The 18,971-nt window shown below is 46.8% G+C and overlaps 1 long non-coding RNA gene across 1 annotated transcript; it reads right to left on the reverse strand.

Moving 5' to 3' along the window:
- Positions 1–2,685: 2,685 nt before the first annotated feature.
- On the reverse strand, positions 2,686–10,279 carry LOC118498456. Its single transcript, XR_004900944.1, has 3 exons — positions 10,137–10,279; positions 4,813–4,816; positions 2,686–2,696 (listed from the first exon to the last, which is right to left on the reverse strand). It is a non-coding gene; the product is annotated as an uncharacterized LOC118498456 (long non-coding RNA).
- Between the last annotated feature and the right edge of the window lie 8,692 nt (positions 10,280–18,971).

Raw genomic sequence — 18,971 nt, forward strand, 5'->3', positions numbered from 1 at the left:
CTAGACCAGAGACACCCAGAATGTAAGGGACTTGGACCCCAGGCCCCCAAACAGCCTGGACTTTGGACCTCAGCTAAGAGCAGCAGACCCTTGTGTTCAGTACCTTAAGTTCATAGGGAGGAAGTTAGAGGTGCTGAGGTCACCAGGTGTTTTCCCCTCTGCTGCTGTGGTGATGACAGTGTGGTCTGAGCTGACAGCGCTGGTGGCCAGAAGCTCCTGTGTAGGATGTGTATGTGTCCTTGGCTTCCCAGTTCCCTTGTTACTGCCAGGTTGTGACTTTTCAGCCTCCCAGAAAATTCCCTAAGCCCCCCTCCATAGCTTTCCAATAAAACTTCAGCTTAAATGAACTCGAGTTGGTTTCTGTTATTTACAAGAAAGAACTCCAAATGGCATGCTTACCAATACCATAGGCCATTTTTGTGCCTGTTTTCCTAGTCACATGAAATATCCCAAATGGCCAGGCATCAGGCAATTTCTATTTACCATGCAGTGGACCCAGTATTGGCACCTGGAGCTATGGCTCTAGAACAGCAGGTCACGGGTGCTGCTCCACACAAAGCAGTCACTTTTGAGAGTAGGTCCTTTGGCAGGTTCATCAAAGGTGCCACTCACCACACTTCACTTCTTGGTTTATGGGCTTATTTCCTGGCTGTGGTCTAAATAGCCTCACATTTTTGGTCACTTATTTGTAGCATAAACCACTATGTATTGCAAAAGAGCTCCCCAGTTTCCTGAGGTGGTCCCCACAACTAGCCCTACAGCTGAACTGTCATAAAGCCCTACCTTCTCTTAACTACCCATTCCAACTAGATCCTTCTGTGTTTGTGCCTGGACCTCTGATCTGAAATGCCCTTCCCAACCCTGCCAATTCCACTCATCCTTTGAAAAGTCCTGTTCACATGTAAGTTCCTGAAAACAATTATTTCCTGATAGTCCTAGCTCCTTCCCTGTCTGTATCCCATCTCTGTGGTCCTTGAGGTCAGGGGCTATGTCTAAGGCATTTCCACAGTCCCTGCACCCAGTGCTTGGCTCAAGTGTTCAGCAACACTTGCTAGCAAGGTGAAGAGGTCCTCTGCTAGGGTAGGCTCAGGGCACAGGTTGTGTTTGGAGAACCCAGGAGGAGTCAGGGAGGCTTGGCCTGACCAGGTTCATCAGACCAAGCCGTAGCCCCACCCAAAGCACATCGCCTCCAGGCCCTGGCAGCCTTCCTCCCCTCCTGTCAATTTCTGCTCCCCTTTTCTGTTTGTCCTGCTGAATCTGCAGTGGTTCAGAGGCTGTTTTCAGGCACAGGGTCTGTGGCTAGGAAATGGTGCTCACCTTGAGGATGAAGCAATATATGGCAACCAGCCTCAGCCTACCTCTCTTTGGCCTGAATTGAACATCTGACAAACATGGAGCTGATAGGGTGCTTGTCCATCTGCCATCTGACTACAGCCTTTAATGAGGCCCGGAAGATGGAGCAAGATGGGTTCTGGAACCCCTGAGCAACATTTTCAGCTTGCCTTGACATTTGCTTCTGCAGAATGGACCTTTGCAGCTGGGCACACCACTGTAGGTTTCTGCAGCCCCATGCATGCCTCCTATCCTGTTTCCTCCCTCCAGAATTTATTGTACTATCTCAAAGAGGTTGGTTAAATGTTAGTAAGGCCTCATCACCCCTTACATTGGGATAAGACCTCCCCAGACTGGTTCACATTCAATGATGTCTCTGGATCCAGCTGTAAGCCACAGAAGGTGAAGGGTAAGGAAGTTCAGAAATATGGTGGCACTTCTGAACAGAGAGCAAGACTATGTCTGCTTGGTGGGGGTGGGCAGCAGAAGTGTCTTCTGCACACCCATCCTAGCCCCCAGGAGGTGAGGATTGGGTAGGGGTCTGATCCTCAGCATAAGAGCCCAGACTGCCTGCAGCTAGACTCTCCGCATCCCCCTTCAGGTGCTGCAGTGGTATAGTCTGCCAGCCTCCCAGCAGCATACTAAAACATCAGGCAGGAGCAGCCTTGGGGCACCAAGATAATAGGGCACCAGGCCTATGCCTGGAAGGAAGGGGAGAAACAAATCATAGGTTTGGGGGTAGGGTTAAGGGGGTGGGTTCTTCCACAGGACCTGGGGACTAACAGACAGTAACTGCTTATATAGTCAGAAGAATTCGCTGAAGCAGGGCTTGGGAGCCAGCCTGAAAGGAGGTAGGGACAGGGCACCAAATGCCTGAAGGCAAATCTCCAGGCAGGGCCCAGGGGAACCAAACCCAAGGCACTGCTCAGCCCAGATCAGGCTGGTATTCAGTAAATGCATTCCTGCCCACACTGTACTTGGAGATGGGAATCCTGAGCTGACTAGTTCAACAAATACAGGGGTTGGCATAAGTAGGTTTACAGCTGTCCTATAAATAATACAATAATTAATAATACAAGCATAAACTCTGTGTTTCAAATATTCACAACTATAAACTTACGCTTGCCCTACTTTTGTATTTGTTGACCTTCTGCGGTGTGTTGGATGGGGGGGCCTGCGAGAGGTGAATAAGGCTTAATGCTTTTCTCAAAGACCTCACAGTCTCTAGTGTGTGAAACAGACCCATAAAAGAGAGGATTACAGCCTTCTGTGGATAGCACTACTTGGGGGCAAACACACAAGGACCTGGGAGCAAATATTGTGATTGGCTGTGCTGGGAAAGGGGGCTGGTTCTTGGAGGTATCCTGGGTGAGGCCACGTGGAAAGCACCAAGTAGGCATAGGTGAGTAGGCTTTAGCCAGGTAAAGGGAGGGAGGGAAGAAGGATAGGCTCTGCCTTTTGAAATGGTTTCTATCAATGGGAGTGGGTTTGTCTGAAGGGTGCCCCTTAGTGAAATGCATTAGCATTTTAAAATCCAAACTGTCTGACCTAGCAATTCCACTAGAAATTCTACCTGAGCAGAAGTACAAGGTTGTTTGTGCAAGGATATTTATTGGCTTGCATTGTTTGTAGTAGCAAGAGACTGGAAAGCATTTCAACATCCATCACTGGGGCCTGATTACATAAATGATGGTACAACCATCAGACACTTCATTAGACCGTCCTTGGCCAGCATGCTGCAGACCAGCAGTGTTGCAGTGCAAGAGTATTCAGAAACCAAGAGGTTCCACAAGGGCAGCGCAGAACAGTAGGCACAGTTACCAGGCACATTCACAAGAGATACATGCATGTCAATATGGCCTGGGTACCAAGAATGTCTCTGGAAAGATACACGACAAACAGGAGCTGAGGTCAGGGGCAAGAAGGAGCCTCACGTGCCATTTGTCCCTTTGGAGCTTTTGTTAACTTGATTTTGAAAAAAGATTTTATTTTTAGAGAGAGGGGAAGGGATGGGGAAAGAGAGGGAGAGAAACACCAATGTGAGAGAGAAACTTCAATCAGCTTCCTTTCATGCCTGCTGAGCATGCAACCCAGGCATGTGTCCTGACCAGGAATCAAATTAGCAACCTTTCACTTTGTGGGATGACACCCGAGCAACTGAGCCACACCAGTCAGGGCATTAATTTGATTTTTTAAGACTATGTGTATACATAGCAGAGTGCAGAGGGAGAGAGAGAAGAGAGGGAGGCAGGAAGGCAAAGACTTTAGGCAAAGAGAACTGAATGAACAAAGGTGGGGTGGGGATATATGGAATAGTCTGATAGTATGGCATGTGTGCATGATTCTCTGGGAACCAGAAACCTCCCAGGCGGGCCTGACAGGGAGAAGAGGAAGCACAGTCCAGCTGGCCTCAGGAAGACATGGCGTCGGGGCCAGAGGGTGGCCCAGTCCCTGGAGCAGTTTCACTATGTAAAAGAGACCTCCAGATTGGACATGGGCAAAACCAAAAGATTATCAGGAAATCCACCATCATGTTGGTAACAGGTGCTTCTCTCTCAGTGGGGGATTATAGGTCATTTTAATTTTGTTTCCATTTTGAGGGCATTTCTCAAATTCTCTTCAGTGAGCAGGTGACCAGGGAGAAAAAGTACAAAAAAAGATTTGCCTGTTAGTGAAACACTGACTCAAGCCTCTGAAGGGGGGCTATTCCCCAGGGAAGCCAGGTAGGACCTGTCAGCCACCCTAGGGCGGAAAGACCTGCCTCTGAAACAGTTTTCACGATAATTAACTGTGAGTGGTGAGCAGGGCACATACCCTCTCTTTCCAGCCTTGCTTAGCTTATTTATAAAATGGGACAAAAGAACCCCTACGTCATCGGGTGGTTGGAATGAGCAAATTAAATAACGGATGGACACAATCTGCTATATAAGCATCAAGGAATGGTGGTTGTTGGTTGTTCCCACTTTTCTGGCTCTTTTTTTCCCCTCTAAGCTGCAGCAGCTCAGAGAAAACCCCCTAGTCCATGGTGGAAAGACCCCCTCCACACACACACATTCTCTCTTCAGCAACCTAGGAAGGCTGAATCCTCTGGATGCCTGGCCCAGTCTGGAGAAAAATACTTAGCAGGGAGTCCAACATTCCCTTTGGAAACAGAGTGCAGCAAGAGGGGGAGGAGGAGGAGGAGGAAGTAAAATGTTTGCTATTTTTTTTCTGTGCAATTGACTCCGCTGGCTGAGGTTCTTTGCTCACCGCTGTCTGTGTGCACAGATGGCGGTTGAGCCCCTCTTGGTGAAGGGCTCGGCTTCCTGTGGAGAATGCCCACCCCTCCAGGCCCGCTGAGGAATGTGGGCTGTCCTGGGTGGATAGGCTCTGTGTCTGCCTCCCCCAACCCCGCCCCGTCCCTCCCTGAGCCCCAGCATGACCACTCCTCAGGCCTAGATGAAGGAGCTTCTGTGTCATGGGGCCCCCGCCTGATTAGACATGGCTGCCACACTGACTGCTCCCTCACAGACTGGGCACTGGGGAAAGAAAAGCCCAAGGCTTGCCCAGAGTCTTCCCAGCTGGGAGAGAGGCTGCCCTGGAGCTCAGCTGGATCTGTGGGGGTTGGAAGATCCTACTGGTCTCTTTGTTCCTAAGCAGACAAGTCCCAGAGTGCCAGGGTCAGGACAGTGCCGGGTGGGGGCCTCTATGGCTCTAGTCCCTGGGGCTTGTCAGCCAAAGCCTAGAACACATACATGCAAATCTGATGGACCCAAAATCCTGAGCTGGTGTGGGCACTACAGAGGTGGAGCTTCCCAGTGGGCTGTAGGTGGGCAGCCTAAAGTAGAAGTGATGAGGTCTGCTGTTACTAGAAGGATGCTAAAATGTTCCTTCCTACTCTGCCATAGATGTGAGAGGGGTTTTATAGTATTTTTTCCTGTTCTCTGTGTTCAAAAAGCCACTCGACTACTTCTTAGCTCTGGGCCTTAGTTTCCTCCTCAATCAAATGGGGATGGTAACCTCATGGGACTGCTGTGAAGAGGATGTGGGGGACTAGTGCAGTGGCAGTATGTAGGGGACACTCTAGAAGTGGCATTTCCTTCCCATATTTATTAATGGCTTCCTTTTGTGGAGCACTGGGCAATCCAGAAGTGACCAAGATGGTCTCTGATCTTATGTAGTCTCAGAGGTTTGAGTCCCTGGGGCCTCTAGTCAGGCTTAACCTTGAGCTCTGTTTCTGACCTGGGGTTCTGACCTGTCCCTAAGACTCTGTCACTGCTCAGGTCCTGTGACATGCCCAAGGCCCAGCCTTTCTCTTGTTGGCCCAGCCTCTGTGGCCTCAGCCTTTGACTGCAGCCCACAGCCTGGAAACAGTTCTCCCTGGGCAGCTGGCCAGTCCGCTACCAAACACATCTAGAAGTATATTGTGCAATTTTCACAATAGCTCTAAAAGGAAGGTGCTTTGATCATTAATCTCAAAGGTATTTGCTTTCAGGTCTCAGCACTGCATTTCACTTGCTTCATGGCCTTGTATAAGTGCCTTAATGTCTCCATGCCTCAGTTTTCTCATCTGTAAAATGGGAGTTAAATAATAGTAACCCCCTATGAGGGGAGCAGTTAAAGTGCTGATGCCTATTAAGCTTTCGACACTTGTTTATTATTGCTATCCTTAACAAACCTAGGCTCAGAAGGGGAAATGTCCTGCCCAAGCTAATCAGGACTCTGTTGGATTTCCCATACTGACTTATTGATGGGGCCATTGCAAGCACCTTCTAGCAGATTCTTGTGATATAACCCATTGCCTCTCAGGCAGGACTCCCTCTGGGTTCCTATAACTTGGTCTCTCATCAGGCCTTGCTTCACTTCACACTAAAATAATAAAATTAATGATGCTAATAGAACACTGTGCTTGCACTTTAAAATACCGAACATATTCAATCCTTTGAGTAGCTCTATGAGGTAGGTGCTATAATCACCCCCATTTTCCCTGTAAGAAAACCCAAGCACAGAAAGATTAAGTGATTTGCCAAAGCCACACAACTATAAGTGGTAGAACTAGAATCCAAACCCAGAATCACTGCTCTTATCCATTATGCTCTGGAAGGAAGAGTTTGAGTTTGCCCCTCCCCACTGTGGTGAGCTCGGCCATATCTGACATAAAACTCCATGGGAGCATGAGCCAGATCTGATTTATTCACAGCTCAGTGGCTAGCACGGTGCCTGGCACATGGTAGGTGCTTAATAAATCGTTGTTAAAGGAGTGAATAGATGAAACTAAAATAGGGTGTTGGCCATGGGGAGGGAGAGAAAAGACAGATTAGAGAGATAAGAAAGAGAACTGACCAGATTAGAGACTGATCCAATTGGTTATAGGAGGAACTCTTGGATGACTCCCAAGATTTTGGCTTTTGGGTGACTGGATGATGAGGTCATTTACTGAGATAGGAACCCTATAGGAGAGACGGAATGCAGGGGTGGGAGAGAAGCATTGATGAATTCAGTTTAGGATTTCGAGTTTGAGGTGCTTTTGAGACATGCAGGGGGATGTCCAGGAGGATATAGGATATAGGAGTTAAAAAGAGGGGTTTGGGCCTCCTGCCCACCCCTTCAATCATACTCTATACGGCTGGCCCAGCGGCCTTTACTCTTCCTACTGGGAAGGAAAGGAAGGGATCTTTGATGGTGGGAATGGGGGGGTCTTTTTTTCTAAACCAAACAAATGCACACACAGTGCCTGCTTGTTGAGGATCAGCTTGCCTGGCTCAGGGCACATGTAGGCTGGCTTCCAGGGCAGACCCCCTCCCACCACCCGCCGGCCCCTGCCGCCTGCTCCCTGCCAAGGTGAGCTCTGACAGGGCGACTTGTCATCTTTTCAACACCTCATTTTTCCCTCCTTACTCACTGCCCGGGGAGAGGTCCTTCCTGTTTGCACACCTCGGGGGCTAGGCCAGGAGGAGGAACAAAAACAGCCTTCATGGGGCAGGGGGATGGGAGGGCAAAGGGAGAGGGCTGAGGGGACAGAAAGAGGGGGAAGGCATGGAGGGGAGGAGGAGGGGGACAAGAAGAAGGTTAAGGACCCAGCTCCTGCCTCCCCTCTGCCAGCCCATCCCTCTCTTTCTTTGTCTCTTTCACATGCATCTAGGAGGCTGATTCCCAGGTCAACCCAAGGAGGTCAGGATTCCAGCTGGGTTTAGAAACTAGTTACCACATCTTCCTTACCTAGAATTGCCCAACCCAGAACACCCTGCTCCGTCCCCAGATCCAGGGCCTTTGTCCCCAGCACCCCCACTCTTTATCTCTGCGTGTCCCGCTCAGTGGGTCTGCGACCTCTGGCCCCAAGCCCAAGACTCCTGTCGTCCCCCGTCCTCGCTCCTCACGGTCTCTTCCTAAGAGCCCCGCCCCCAGCAGTGGACCTGCAGGTAATCCCCTCCCCCCTCCTGCTCCCGTTGCTCCAGCCCCTTCCAATTAGCCGAGTCTTGGATCCCCTCTGCTGGGAAAGGCCTCTCCCCTGGTGCCCCCTCCCCTCTTCGGCTCCCACGTGGGGAGCCCCGCTCCCAGGCCTGGCTGCCCCATTCACAGAGCCCTCCTCCATTGTCCGCCGCCTGTCACTCACGCAGGGCATTAGCATTTCTAAAGCCCACTTCTGCAGGTCGCTGCTTTGGCACAGCCTGGGTAGAGGAACTGAGCCCCATAGAACAACAATTACAACTAACCTTCAAGAGCACTTTAGAGTATATAATTCGAGTTTCTACAGAGCCATTTCATTTACTTCTCACAACAGTGCTTAGCTGTAGGACACTGACATCCCGAGAAGTTTAGTGAGTTGCTCAAGGTCACAAAGTAATTTCTAAAGCCAAGATTTCAACTCAGGTTTATCTGATGCCAGAGGCCACATTCTTTCCACTACCCCACCTTGCCTGTAAAGCTGAGCTTGCTTCTGCTTGGCTTGGCTTAACGCTTTGGGGAAAGGAGTGCTGGATTCAGCCTAGAGAGGAGGTCCTGGGTGGTACCCTATATAGGCTTTGACTCCTTCAGGCCATCACCTGGGGAACATAGCCTGGCCTGAAATGCAGCATGAGGAGGAGGTGACAGGTTCATGTTCCAGTTCTGCCACTTAGCAGCAGGGTGGTCTTAGATAAGTGACTTAACTTTCTTTGTTCCTCAGTGTCCTCTCCTATTCAATGGGTTGGACTGAGTATTAAGTGAGTGAGTATGCATAAAGGACATAGACTGTTAACATTATTATGTGCTCTGCCAACAGTCCTGGAGTCAGGAGCAGCATGGTGCCAGCAAAGGATAGCTTCCTTATCAGACAGCCTGGGATTCAAATCCTAGCTCTGTGACTTTGGATCAATGACTTACCCTCTCTGAGCCCCAGCTTCCTTAGCAGTAAGATGAAGATAATAATAGTTCTCATTTTCCAGACCTGTGATGAAGATAAATATTTACCCGTGTCAACAATACACCAACAAATCGGACAATCTGGATAAAACACATAAATTCCTAGAAATACACAATCTTCCAAAACTGAATCAGGAAGAATCAGAGAATCTGAATAGACAAATTACACCTAGTGAAATTGAAGTAGTAATAAAAAAAAAAAAAAAAAAAAAAAACAAAAAAAAACCTCCCAACAAACCAAACTCCTGGACTGGATGGCTTCACAGGAGAATTTTACTAAACATTCCAAGAACTAACATCCATCCTTCTCAAACTATTCCAAAAATTTCAAGAGGGGGAAAGACTCCCAAGCTAATTGTTAGCACAAGGCCAGCATTATCCTAATTCCAAAACCAGATAAAAGCACTACAAAGAATCAAATCTATAGGCCACTATCCCTGAAGTATATAGATGCTAAAATCTTCAACAAAACATTAGCAAACTGGATCCAGCAATACATTAAAAAGATCATACACCACAATCAAGTGGGATTTATTTCTGAGATGCAAGAATAGTACAAAATTTGCAAATCAATAAACATGATATTTCACATAAACAAAACAAAGGATAATATTATATGATTATACCAATAAATGCAGAAAAAAGCATTTGATAAAATCCAGCACCCATTTATGATAAAAACTCTCAACAAAGTGCAAATAGAAGGAACATGCCTCAATGTATTAAAGGCCATATATGACAAACCCACAACTAACATCATACTCAATAGGTAAAAACTAAAAGCATTTCCCTTAATATTGGGAACAAGACAGGAATGTCTACTTTCACCTCTCTTATTGAACATAGTACTGGAAGTCCTCGCCACAGAGATCAGACAAGAAGAAGAAATAACAGGTATCCATATTGGAAATGAAGAAAGAAAACTGTTATTATTTGCAAATGGCATGATACAGTATATAGACAACCCTAAAGATTCCACCAAAAATAACTACTAGAATGGATAAACGAATTAAGTAAAGTGGCAAAACACAAAATAAATATCCAGAAATCAGTTGCATTTCTATACACCAATAATGAACTATAAGAAAACAATTCCATTTACAATTGCATAAAAATATCTAGGAATAAATTTAACCAAGAATGTAAAAGATCTGTACTCAGAAAATTATAAGAGACTAAAGAAATTTAAAAAGATACAAATAACTGGAAGCATATACAGTGTCCATAGATAGGAAGAATTAACATAATTGAAATGTCCCTATTACCCAAAGCAATCTATAGATTCAGTGCAATTCCTATCAAGATACCAATTGTATATTTCACAGACCTAGAACAAGTATTTCAAAAATTTATATGGAACCACAAATGACCCTGACTAGCCACAGCAATCTTGAGAAAGAAAAACAAATTTGTAGTAATCACACCACCTGATACCAAATTATACTATAAGACCATGGTAATTAAAACAGCATGGTACTGGCATAAAAACAGACAATAGATCAATGGAACAAAATAGAGAGCCTAGAAATAAACCCAAGTCTCTGTGGTCAATTAATATTTCACAAAGGAGGCAAGAACACACAATGGAGTAAAGATAGTCTATTCAATAAATGATGTTAGGAAAATTGGAGAGACGGATACAAAAAAATAAAACTAGACCACCCTCTTACATCATACATGAAAATAAACTCAAAATGGATTAAAGACTTAAATGTTAGACTCAAAACCATAAAAATCCTAGAAGAAAACATTGGCAGCAAAATCTTGGACATTTCTCATAGCAATATTTTTTCTGATATATCTCCTTGGGCAAGGAAAACAAAAGAAAAAATGAACAAATGGGACTACATCAAACCTAAAAGTTTTTGCATAGCAAAACAAACCATCAACAAAATGAAAAGACAACCCATTGAATGGGAGTGCCTATTAGCCAATGATACCTCTGATAAGGGGTTAATATCCAAAATTTATAAAGAACTTTTAAAACTTAACACCAAAAAAAAATTCAATTTAAAAATGGACAAAGACCTGAATAGACATTTTTTCAAAGAGAACATACAGATGGCCAATAAACATGAAAAGATGGTTGACATCACTAATCATCAGAGAAATGCAATTAAAACTATAATGAGATATCAGCTCACATTCATCAGAATAGCCATCATTAATAAATCAACAAACAACAAGTGCTGGTGAGAATGTGGAGAAAAGGGAATCCTAGTGCACTGTTGGTGGGAATGCAGACTGGTGCAGCCACTGTGGAAAACAGTATGAATTATCTTAAAAAATTAAAAATGGAACTACCTTATGACCCAATAATTCCAACTCTGGGAATATACCCAAAGAAGCCTAAAACACTAATTAGAAAGAATATATGCACCCCTTTGTTCATTGCAGTATTATTTACAATACCCAAGATTTGGAAGCAGCCCAAGTGCCCATCAGTGGATGAATGAATAAAACAACTATGGGATATTTGCACAATGGAATACTATTTGGTCATAAAAAAGAAAGAAACTCTTATCTTTTGTGACAGCATGGATAGACCTGGAGAACATTATGTTAAATGAAATAAGCCAGTCAGAGAAAGACAAATACCATGGGATCTCATTTATATGTGGAATCATATGAACACAGTAAACTAACAAATAGAATAGAGAATGGGGGTTGCAGGGCTGGGTGAAAAAGGTGAAGGGATTAAGCAAAAAAAAAAACCCTCATAGGCAGACAACAGTATGGTGATGACCAGAGGGAAAGGGAATGGGGGTAAAGGAGGGATAAGTGGTGACAGAAGGAGACTTGACTTGGGGTGGTGAACACACAGTTCAATATACAGATGATGTGTTATAGAGTACACCTCTAAAACCTATATAATTTTATTAACTAATGTCACCCCCAATAAATTTAATTAAAAATATTTACCCAATCGTTTTCTGAAAAAATAGACTGACATAGACACTATGTGCTTTAAAATTATTACTAATAATTCTGTTCAAGATCCTATTCAAGATTTTTACCTTTTTTGCCTCTTCCTACCTCACTTCTGACTCAGGGCTGCCTCTCATCTCTCTTGGGCTCCAGTTGCTTCCCAGTGTCTGAGCAACCTCTTGACTATAGTAGATGAAACATTTCCTGAGCCTCCCCATTGAGACTGAATGTGCAGGAGATAGATAGCCAGAGGACACAAGAATTACCACATTTGCACCCACCCCAGTTATCCTCTGAGTGGGGAAGCAAGCCCTCACATGTGTTCAACAATTGGAAACCTACCAAGTCCATTCCTACCTGTTGGTTATAGCATCAAGCTCTCCCTCACAATGGCTCTGGGGCACAGTAGGGCAGGACAGGGCATGCTCTGCTTTGTCCCAACTTATAGGTGGAGGTACAGAGGCTCAGAGAAAGGAAGAAACTTGCCTACAGATCCTAAAGCCAGGAGCTGAGACCAAGTCCGAAACAATGCTGTCAGGGGTAATGTCCTAGCAAAATGTCCCCTTCTCTGTTTTCTGGTATCCATATATAAGGTTTTTCCCCTATAGACACATATGTTGGGCCATTGCACCCTCATAAAGTCTGGAATCACCAAAGAAAAATCATTTTATGAACTGGAAATAGAATACTTATTTTGATTCTATAGACATGACCTTGGTGATAAGGTCAGAAGGTCATATGACTCCAATGATGACTATAAACAGGCTATATTCTCATTTTTGAAAAATCTTCACACAAGGATATGCTTATTGATTTGAGTGACAGGAAAGGGGGTGGGGGGAGGGAGGGAAAGAGACAGAGATGAGAGAGAGATAGAGAGAGAGAGAGAGAGAGAGAGAGATGTGAGAGAGGAACATCCATCGGTTGCCTCCCACATGTGCTGTGACTGGGGATGAAACCTGTAACTTTTTGGTGTATAGGACAACGTACCAACCAACTGAGTCACCCTGTCAGGGTGTAAACAGGCTATATTTTCTTTAGAAGAATCATTTTAATAGGCCAAACTAGTTCCAGTTGTATTATAACTAATCCAAATCACTTGGAAACTCCTTTGTCTCTTCAAGTCTCAGGTGCAGAACTCTAGTAAAAACCCTCCTCTAAAGGCTGTAGGATTTGGGTTTAGGCCAGTGACTCTGAGCTGGGACAGAAAGTAGGGGTATGGGGGTGGTAGATTGCAGAATTCCCAAGGGCAAGTATAGTTGGTAAAAGTATATTCAATGTACCTATTCCTATCCACCCCATGGTCTAGCCTCCAGAAAATCAAGCTTGTATCTAAACGTTTTTGGTTGGTGGGGTGGGGGGGTGGTGCATGAATGAAAATTGAGACATACTGAGTCAGCCAGTTTCTCTAAAAAGGTGAGAACTGATGGCTCTGGACACCACTGGGCTTGCTTCTGCTCAAACTTGTTATTGGGAAGATGGCCTGACTCGATTTGCACAGATTTAGGAGTCTGTCTGTGATAGTCCAAGGCCAAGTTCCAGCATCCCCTGGTCATGAGGAATGAAGTACCCAGCTCCACTTAATGAGGAAGAGGCAGTGGAAGCCATAATTTCACGTTCTGGAGAAAGGGTGCTCATCACTTTCTGGACTGAGTTTCCATTACTAGATACCACGGGCATGTAGCAGAGATGGGAGGGGTGTGGGTCTAGGATGTTCAAGCCAGAAGGGTCTTTAGGCCAAGCTTCTCATTGTAATATCCAGAGAAGGTGAGGGGTTTATGCAAGGTTGCCTGTGACTAAGCATCAGCACCAAGAGTAGACCAGATCTCTGAAGCCCCAGATCAGTATCCTTTCCCCCTCAGCCCCAGCTTAATCTTAGTTATCGTTTGTTTTTGGGTTTGCTCCAGGCTCATGCTCACCCCTGGATCTGTGCTCTTTAGTATGGCAGTGCCTGTGTTGGGACTGAGATGTGCTGGAAGTATAAAATACACACCGGTCTTGGAAGATTGAGTGTGAAAGAAGGAAAGTAAAAGATCTCATTAATAATTTTGATATTGATTATATGTGGGAACAATATTATGTGAGTGGAATAAAATATGTTCTTAAAATTAATTTTACCCTTTCTTTTAGTTTTTGAACTTATCTACTAGAAAATGCTTTGTGTGGTTTGCATTATATTCCTATTGGTCAGCACTGTGCAAAATCTCCAGCAGAACTTGCCATGTTGTCAGATCCAAAGAGAAGCCCAACCTGGTTGGTGTAGCTCAGTAGATTGAGCATGGGCTGCGAACCAAAGCATCACAGGTTTGATTCCCAGCCAGGGTACATGCCTGGGTTGCAGGCCATAACCCCCAGCAACCGTACATTGATGCCTCTCTCTCTCTCTCTCTCTCTCTCTCTCTTCCCTCTCTAAAAATAAATAAATAAAATCTTAAAAAGAAAAACATTTCTTAAAAAAAAGAAAATTTAAAAAAAAAGAGAGAGAGAGAAGCCCAGACAGGGCAGGGCAGGGCAGGTAATGGAGGAGAGCTCCAGAAAATGGTAAGAAGCCGAGGTCCAGAATGGCAGGCAGGGAGTCCAGAGACCCCAGGGTTGGAGGCTGGGCAGGAGTCAGGTAGGTGGGTGGTATCTGGTATGGAGATTCTGATAGGCAGGTCATGGATGCAGAGCCCCAGGATGTGGGATAGGGAGGCCCAACTGCAATCCTGGCAAGACTGGAAGGACAAGGAGGGAGAGGGCAGCAGTCCTGGAAGGCAGTGATTATATACTTGGGGGCCTGATGTCTATAGTGGGCTGAATCCCAGTTTTGCCACTTGGTGTGTGACCTTGGAGAAGTTACTTAACCTTAACCTCTCTGTGCCTTGGGTTCCTAATCTGTAAAGTGTGAGTAATACTAGAGATCCTGGGTCTCAGAATATCTGTAAAGCTCTTAAAACACTGTCCAGCACATACTAACTACTCAAAAGGTGCTAGTGTCATTATTATCATCACTTGTGAGGGAAGTGAACTGGGACTGTGTTCCTCTTATGGCATTTTTCTGCAGTCACAGGATGGGCCCAGGCTGATGGGCTAGGGTCAGCTATTGGATCTGGGATACAAGACACAGGCAGAAGGTGGTGTGAGACTAGTGGTAGATGATGTTGATCCCCAGCCAGGATCCTCCAGCTGAGGTTGACATTCTATCCTAGAGCCCACGGTGGTGACTCTGTGGCTAGAGCTGAGGGCCTAAGAGGCTTCAGGCCCAGGAAACCAGGAAGTTTGGCCCAATTCAGTGCCCACTGCTCTTTCTGGGACCATCCCTAGATGTAAGAGGCTTTGTGCCAGCCCTGCCATGCATAGGGATACTGGGCCTCAGCTCTGCAAGGGAAAATCACATGGAGACATATAAATCCCTCTGTCTCTAGCTCAAATAACAAGGCCCAGCTCTTGCTGCAAAGCAAGAAGCAGCACTTGACTGCTACAAATGCTGCCGTTTCTGTCTGTGCTTGTCTCTAGGCTTAGAGAGCTTGTGTAGGCAGACACAACACTCCATTGATATTCTCAGTCATGTGCACAAATGGAGCTCTTCTTCCCCTTGATAATGGGGTTGCAGCCTGGGTCTGGCTCTGAAGATTGCTGAATCCTAGAAAGTGTGTCCTACTCCCCTCCCTCCTCCTCCATCCTACTGTGTCTGAGGTCCTGCAGAGAGGAAAGCACAAGTGTATAATAGTAGACTCGGAACAAAACAAGGATGGAGGAAATACTTTTTAATGTCTAGCCTAATCCAGCGAGGAGTGAGACACTGGAACAGGAGACCCAATGAAGCTGAGATGATCCAGTCTGAGGAGGGAGTGATTTCTGGTCCCCCCATGGCTGACATTCCCCGTCAACTTCAGAAGTGGGAGAGGAGACTTGCCCATCTGTTTGAAATTTACTGTAAGAGAAAAAAGAGATGGGGGGAGGGAAGGACAGACAGAAAGAGAGAGAGAGAACCGCCACTGAAAGAGATCTCATCTCCTTGGCCACTATCTCCCCAAACCTGTTCTTTAGCATTGATCCTTGGCAACATTGACATGGACACCAACACAGTCAGAAGTTTCCAAGCCCCCAAGGGCAAGGCTTTGAATGGACAATGTGCCATCGCTTCCTGCCAGGCGAGGATTCTTAATGGTAGAGTGGGGCTTCATCAGCTCCGTAGGCCCAAATAGCAGAGCAACCATCACCAGATGCTTCTGGAAATGGGATGTGAGTATACACACAAAGTGTCTGTGCGTGTGTACGCATGTATGTGTTCTGGGAGACCCTGCCAGCCAAGCTCTGCCAGGAGCCCAGAGGGTGTTCAGAGACAGCCTTAGCCTGGCCTCTGGTGGGCATGGATGGAGATGAGAGCCAGAGAAGACTTGGCAAGGAGGCGGGCAGATCTGCATGGAGGGAGGAGCTGGGCAGAGGCTGTAACAGGACTGAGCATGAGACTCTTGGTGCCCCAGGGAAAGGCCTAGTTAGGGGCAAGCCAGAAGCTGTGTTGCCAGACACAAGGCCACTGGCCAGGTCACCTAAGCCTAGGTACTCACCTTTTGATCACACTGCCCACAACCAATTGTGGATGTTTCAGGCTGGTCTGGGCGGGTTTGGGGGGCACTAGTAGAAACCTCCCCATAGGGAGCCAAGATTTCCAAGCAAATCCAAAGAGACCTTTCAGACATCATGGAGATCCCAGGAAAGACTATGTCTAAACCCTAGGTTTGAACCTGGGCAAAACAGACCGAGAGGGATAGGGAATCTGCTTGTCTATGCAATCAGAACACCAAGAAAGGGGGGCAGTGTGAAATGAAAGAAGCACTGCATGGGGGTGGGCGGGAGGCCTCCTGTTTCCCATTTAGTCCAGAGTCCGATCTGCTGTGCTGCCCTGAGCAATGCTTTCCCCTCTCTGGGCCTCGGAGTCTCTGTCTCCGAGTGAGGGATGGGCTCTAGGATCTCTAATGCCAGCCCTTATTAAGTCAGGACTCACTGAATCAAGATACATAGATTCTCTTCATGTCTGCAGACATCTTCGAATCCTTTACATCTGAGACTCAGTGGGACCTCCCAGAGTAATCATCCTTCCAGGCACACCCCCTCCCCCTAACAATTGCCCAACCTGAGATAGGAATCTTTGTGAACTCCTCTTTAGGGGAAGGGGCGAGTTGCTAGCCCCCACCTCTCCCACCTCACCTGCGCCTCCGGAAGTTCCTCCTGTGTCTCTCTTTCATCTCTTCTTTATATTAGGGTTCTCTTGAAAGTTGTGTCTCTAGGGTCCTATTTTTAATTTCTTTTGTTTCCCCCAACCAAGGAGAGGAAGAATCTGACTGCACATCTGTTTGGAATTTGGGATTGGGGGTAGGGAAACGAGGCAGCTTGCTTCTCCTGCACTCTGTAAGTTCCAGGGTGGGGAGAACCGGTGAGAGCCAGGGCCTCCCTGAACCCCTCCCCACCCCCCATGGTCCTTGTCAGCTGCCTTCCCGGCCTTTCTCATCTCTGAGACAAACAATCAGGAGGCAGACCTGAAACCTTCTGCTCAGACGGCGAACAGTGCGGCCGGGCTCCGGCCTTAATGGGCCCCAGCCCCGGCCTGTCTGCTCCTGCCGGCCTGCCTGCCTCCAATGTGTTTCTGATTTGTACTGAGCTAGGGGCTCTGCCACGCTGAATGTGGCAGCTGCCTCAGCCCCGCCTCTCGGGGATCCAGGGGTGGGAAGGTTGGGATAAGCCAGCTTGGTGCAGAGGCCATGGCAGGAACTTCTGAGACGTATACACAGACGTGGCCGGGGGAAGGGGGTGGCAGTAGGGATGGATTTCATCTGGCTATAAACAAACATGCTTCTCATTTAGGGATCCAGGGGTGCCAGTCACCAGATCCCCCTTACCCATTTTGCAGGCGGCAGGCAGAGTGAGAATTGGAGTGGGGATGCTTGGGGACCAGAATGAGCTCTTTTCAAGAAGTCACACTCTCAAAAGGTGGTTGGGAGTTTCTGAGGATGGGAAGGGCAGAGGTGAACAGGAAGAAAATGAAGTTCCAGGAAATCTTGCCTCCAGAAAAGGCATAATAATTGAGTGGCAGGGGCCCAGGGAATGTAATGTGCCCGACCATTCCCCCCATTCCCGTCTCAAATCCTAGAATGGGAGGATCTCAGAGGTCATTGGGCCTCACTATACATTCTGTTTGCTCTAGGGAGCGAGTGTCCATCTGAAAGGTGGGCTCTGAGTCTGAATGGCTTGGCCCTGGGCCGTTAAGGGGGAGCATCATGTCATTTTTGCTCATTTGCCTCACATACTTATCCTTATGGTGGGATGGGTGTATTCCTATATACTTAGGTTAAACATCCTGGCACATTTTCCTTTGTCTTTTTTCCCTTGGTCCTCTGTATAAAATAATAGCTATTCATTCTACAATGCATAGGGGCCAGCTGAGGAGATGAAGAAGTTGGCCATTTGTTGGCCAAAGTAGTTCTCCCAAATCATCTGATAAAATTGATTCTCTTTTATCATTTGCCCCACATTTTCCCCAGGCCCTTAAGCCACTTCTTCCCACCTCGGGGATCACTTCATGAATGGAATTAGGGCTAAGACTATAGTCAGGGTTGAATTGAAACAACTGGATTCACTATGTAAACAGGGAGTGTAGAGACATCCCTTAGTCCCTGGCCCAAGAGTCATCCACCCAATGCCCTCCCAGCCTAGACCCTGCCTGGAGATTGGACCTGGTGGGAAGCCAGGCCTGGAAGGCAATGTGGTGCTGGGCCAGCTGGGCAAACAGATGAAGTGCCATGGAGACCCTGTGGTTCTGTCCACAGAGAAAAGTCCCATGAGTCATTGGGCCCAGTCAGAGAGGCTGACATGAGAGCTTGTTCTACTCTTGTGGCCTCCTTTCCAGACCCCCATTCATGTGAGTGTGGGAGGGTGGAGGAGCTGAACATCCTCGGGAGAGCAGCCCCTGGGACCCTGTGGCTTTGTGGCTATTTATTCCTCCTCCTGTTTTTTCTCAAGCCCTAAACATTTCTCACAATGTCTAGCCAGTTCCAGTTATGCAAGCAGCATTGTGTGTTAACAAGAAAAATATCCATCAGTGGTGCGTGGAATCCAAGGGCCTTTGTCCCCCAAGCCACCCAGTACTTCCCTTCTAGCTTCAATGCCAGGCCCTGCTGTGTGGTGGCGGGGGATGTAGACTTTCTTCATAATTATTGCCTCTGTGACACAATGGGACATATATGCCGGCTCTCTGTGCATGTGTGTACAGTGTGCTGTGTGGGGAAGACAAACTTTGCCCTGTGGACCTTCAGCAGGGAGGGGAACCTGGCTGGACCTCAGCAGTGTTGGGG

The sequence above is a fragment of the Phyllostomus discolor genome, chromosome X (genome assembly GCF_004126475.2).
Source record: "Phyllostomus discolor isolate MPI-MPIP mPhyDis1 chromosome X, mPhyDis1.pri.v3, whole genome shotgun sequence".
NCBI classification, from domain to species: domain Eukaryota; kingdom Metazoa; phylum Chordata; class Mammalia; order Chiroptera; family Phyllostomidae; genus Phyllostomus; species Phyllostomus discolor.